Source organism: Pan troglodytes, chromosome 8, assembly GCF_028858775.2.
Source record: "Pan troglodytes isolate AG18354 chromosome 8, NHGRI_mPanTro3-v2.0_pri, whole genome shotgun sequence".
Lineage (NCBI taxonomy): Eukaryota > Metazoa > Chordata > Mammalia > Primates > Hominidae > Pan > Pan troglodytes.
In genome coordinates this window covers 49,903,168-49,908,130 of record NC_072406.2, presented here as the reverse complement: position 1 = coordinate 49,908,130, position 4,963 = coordinate 49,903,168, and the positions used below count along the sequence as shown (strand labels likewise).

Sequence of the window (4,963 nt, the reverse complement as noted above, 5' to 3'; positions counted from 1 at the left end):
CAGGTATTGCTGGCAATCACCAGAAGCTAGGAGAGAGGCATGGGGCATTTCTCTCTCAGAGGCTCCATAAGGAACAACTCCTGCCAATAACTTGATTTCAGGCTTCTGGCCTCCTGAATGGTGAACAAATGCATTTCTGTTGTTTTAGACAACTAAGTTTGTTCTCTTTTGGTATGGCATCTGTGGAGGAAACTAATACACTTTTCCTGTCCTTTGTCTAATTTGTGATACACTGGAATCGAGTTATATATTTATCTATTCTTGGTTCAGTAATTACACTGTATTTGGGCTGGGATAACAATAATAGAAAGACATAGACCTGGCATCAAAGAGTTTACATAGAAGTTGGGAACTGAGACATTAATTAGAAAATAAAAAACAGCCCTAAAGGGGTTATCATAGTAGTCAGTAGAAGGTATTGGGGAAAATGTGGTAACATGGAGGTGGGTAGAGATGGAGTCCTGGGGAAGACAAGGAAAGCCTTCAAAGAGAGGGACCACTGGGATGAGCACTGGGACAGGGGAGGGGGTGTCAGCCTGGTGGACAAGGGCCTTATGGAGTGAGGGCTTTATGCAGTTTCATGTTTCACAAGAATTAAGTGGTAGGAATGGGAAAGTAAGGAGACAAGAATAGAAAGGTAGACAAAGTCAATCATGAGTGAAGTACTGAAAAGCATACAATTTTACTGAAATAATGTTGTTATTGATTGAATGTTGGTGTTCCCCCAAAACTCATATCTTGAAACCCTAGCCCCCAAGGTGATGGTGTTTGGAGATAAGGCCTTTGAGAAGTAATTAGATCATGAGAGTGGAGCCCTCATAAATGGGAGTAGTGCCTTTTTAAGACAACACAAGGAAGCTTACATTCTCTCTTGTTTTTTGCTTTCCACCACGTGAGAATACAAGAAGAAGATGGCCAGCTGCAAGGTAGGAAGGGGGAGCCCTCATTAGACACCAGATCTGCTGGTACTTTTATCTTGGACTTCTCAGCCTCCAGAATTTTGACAAAAAAAATATATATATATATAAATAATAAATCTCTGTTGTTCACACCACCTGGAATATGGTATTTTTGTTTTGGCAACCCAAGCAGACTAAGACAGGAATGTACTTCAATTTACTCATCTGTAAAATGTGTGGAGTGGACAAAGTCATAATTTTACCTCCAATTTCAAGGTTCTGAAGATCTAGGAAGGTTAAAGTTCTTGAAAGTTGTTGTAATTTTGGCTCTGACACCAGGATAACTAAGCGTCAGATCTGTTCAATCAGAAATAACTATTACATGAGTAATATCAGAAAAGTGTACATCGTTAAGTGGCTGATTAACTAAAATGCATTTCTGTAAAGTTCTGTACCAAAATGTTACTGTAAGGAAACCAACACCTCCATTCTATCCCTACACCTGAGTTTGTGTCCTAGTGAAAGATACAGATCTTTGGCAATGCATCATCTAACCAAGAAGTGGTTTTGATTTTTGTTTAGGGATATACAATAGGTTTCAGTCCCATTCTGACATAACAGTATTAGAATACTGAACATGTAGTCAATACATGGCCCCTGAGGTGGTGGAAGTCTTCGTGGACCAGGCCACGTTCTACAATAAGCATTGTGACCTGGGGAGCCTGGGCATGGTCCTCTACATCATGCTGAGTGGCTACCTGCCCTTCGTGGGTCACTGCGGGGCCAACTGTGGCTGGGACCGGGGTGAGGTCTGCAGGGTGTGCCAGAAAAAGCTGTTTGAAAGCATCCAGGAAGGCAAGTATGAATTTCCTGACAAGGACTGGGCACACATCTCCAGTGAGGCCAAATGCCTCATCTCCAAGCTCCAAGCTCCTGGGGCGAGATGCGAAGCAGAAACTTAGCGCCGCCCAAGTTCTGCAGCACCCATGGGTGCAGGGGCAAGCTCCAGAAAAGGGACTCCCCACTCCGCAAGTCCTCTAGAGGAAGAGCAGCACAATGGACCTGACACTCTTCGCAGCTGAGGCCATCGTCCTTAACTGCCAGCTATCTCAGCACGAAGAGAACGAACTAGCAGAGGAGCCAGAGGCACTGGCTGATGGCCTCTGCTCCATGAAGCTTTCCCCTCCCTGCAAGTCACCCTGGCCCGGAGGACAGGAGCCCAACCACAGCACTCTGAAATGCTCCAGTCACACCTTACAGGCCCTAGGCCTGGCCAGGCATTGTCCCCCTGGAAACCTGTGTGGCTAAGGTCTGCAGAGCAGGCGGCAGCGTCTGCTCTATGGCTCCATTCAGGCTTTTTCATCTACGAAGGCCCTGAAGTTCCCACCAACCCCCCATTTCCCTAGGGTCCTCGAGGAAAAAGCTTTTTCCAAAGGGGTTGTCTTTGAAAAGGAAAGCAATCACTTGTCATTTTGCATAATTGCCTGCAGCAGGAACATCTCTTCGCTGGGCTCCACCTGCTCAGCCGCCTGCAGATCTGGGATCCGGTCTGCCCTCACCGCTGTAGCGCGGTGGCTGGGGCTGCAGCCTGCAGGGAGAAGCAAGAAGCATCAGTTGACAGAGGCTGCCGACCCGTACCTGTTCCCTCTCTGCTCTGTCACCCTCCTCTGGCGGTCCTTCCAGCTTCCTCTGACCTCTGAATGTCCTCTTTGCCCGTCTTATCCCTTGGCTGAGCAAAGCCATCCCCTCGATTCAGGAAAGGGCAAGGAGCCTTCCTCATTCAGGAAATCAGATCAGTCTTCCGGTCTGCAGCACGCAGAAGCACATAATCTGTCTCCCTCATTTATCATTCCCTTTGTTTGTGATTGCTGCTAAAGTCAGTATTATTTCGTTTTTTTTAAGTTTGTTGTTGTTGTTTGTTTTGTTTTGTTTTTTGAGACGGAGCCTCGCTCTGTCGCCCAGGCTGGAGTGCGGTGGCGCAATCTCTGCTCACTGCAAGCTCCGCCTCCCGTTTTCACGCCATTCTCCTGCCTCAGCCTCCGGAGTAGCTGGGACTACAGGAGCTGCCACCACGCCCAGCTAATTTTTTGGTTTTTTTTTTTTTTTTTTTTTTTTTTTTAAGTAGAGACAGGATTTCACCGTGTTAGCCAGAATGGTCCTGATCTCCTGAGCTCGTAATCTGCCCGCCTTGGCCTCCCAAAGTGCTGGGATTACAGGCGTGAGCCACTGCGCCAAGCCAAGTTTGGTTTTTTAACCATGCTGTTCCAGCAAAGATGGGACCTCAAACTACCACTGCAAGCCCATGGACTTCCCAGAGAGTGTAACGGCTTGCTCTTCTTTCTGGAATGTCCATGCATTTGGGTTTTGATCAGCAGTTCCCTATTACTCTAACTGATTTTAAGCTGTTCCTATGACAAACTTAGAGACAGCGTCGGTGTCTGCTGCTGTGTCCCCAGGTATTGTGTGGGTGGCACAGATCTGGGCAGTTAGATGGAGCTCTATGCATGAGATGAAGCTACACTGGCGTGAAGCCTCGCTGCCCTGTTTGAGTGAGGCAGTCCCTGCTGCCCGAATGCGTGAAGGTACAGCCATTCAGGTAAGCTGAGCTATTGAGTTACATAGAGGAAATAGATTTGCATTTGTCAGGCAGACATTTATACAACACCACGGTGTTTTATACATTATGCTTGTTTTAATAAAACTGAAATTCTAAAAAAAAAAAGAAAAAAGAAAAGAAAATGTTTAAAGATCCTGTATATAATCCTGAACCACTCCATATACTGAAATGGCTCAATTAATGCTAGCTCTTGTAGAGACTTGTAAAAATTATTTATAATTCATTTCTACCAAGTAGCATCTGGGGGTTGTGTTGGAATTTTCCCAGGAATTAGGGGCTGTATAAAACATCCAACTTACTAATAATGTTACCCAACTGCATTATTATCTTCTGTCCCCTATCTCTACAGAGAAAAAAAAAATGTACTATTTAGGAATTACATTTGTGTCTGAAAAGGGATGACCCTTCATGTTTTAGAATAACAACATCTTCACATCAGCAGGCAGTGATGTAACAATTAGGGCTTTTTGAATGGTAGGCTAAGGTGTAGTACAGGAGACTTGTCTTTGAATCAGATAAAATTGATTTACCATCTGATATATTTTGGCTGTGTGCCCACCCAAATCTCATCTTTAATTGAACCTCCCATAATCCCCATGTGTAATGGGAGGAACCTGGTGGAAGGTCATTGAATCATGGGGGCGGGTTTGGCCCTTGCTGTTCTTGTGATAGTGAATAAGTCTCACAAGATCTGATGGTTTTATAAAGGGCAGTTCCCCTGCACATGGCTGTCTTGCCTACTGCCATGTAAGATGTGCTTTTGCCCCTCCTTGGCCTTCCACCATGATTGTGAGGCTTTCCCAGCCAGGTGAAACTGTAAGCCCACTAAACTAAACCTCTTTTTTTTTTTTTTTGAGGCAGAGTCTCACTCTTGTCACCCAGGCTGGAGTGCAACGGCATGATCTCCACTCACTGCAACCTCTGCCTCCCAGGTTCAAATGATTCTCCTGCCTCAGCCTCCCAAGTAGCTGGGATTACAGGCACCTGCTACCATGCCTGGCTATTTTTTTTTTTTTTTTTTTGCATTTTTAGTAGAGATGGGATTTCACCATGTTGGCCAGGCTGGTCTCGAACTCCTGACCTCAGGTGATCTGCCCACCTCGGCCTCCCTAAGTGCTGGGATTACAGGCATGAGCCACCGTGACTGGCTAATCCTTTTTTTTTTTTTTTTAAATAAATTACCCAGTCTTGGGTATATCTTTATAGCAGTATGAAAATGGACTAATACAGCATACTAATTCCACCACAAGTCATAAGAAGAGTAAGTTAACTCTTTGGTAATGTGAGAATAATAATGACCACTTCATGAAGTTCATATGGTCATCTCATGGGATAATGCATATGGCAACACCTAGTTTAATGCCTTAGATACAGTGGGCAACAGAGTAATAAATGTTTTAAGTAGCACATGCATAAATACTACCACCTTTATCCTTTTTTTGTGGAT

General features: G+C 44.9%; 1 pseudogene; it reads left to right on the top strand.

The window, feature by feature from the left end:
• Positions 1-437: 437 nt before the first annotated feature.
• On the top strand, positions 438-4,344 carry LOC466041 (MAP kinase-interacting serine/threonine-protein kinase 1-like; annotated as a pseudogene).
• Positions 4,345-4,963: the final 619 nt, after the last annotated feature.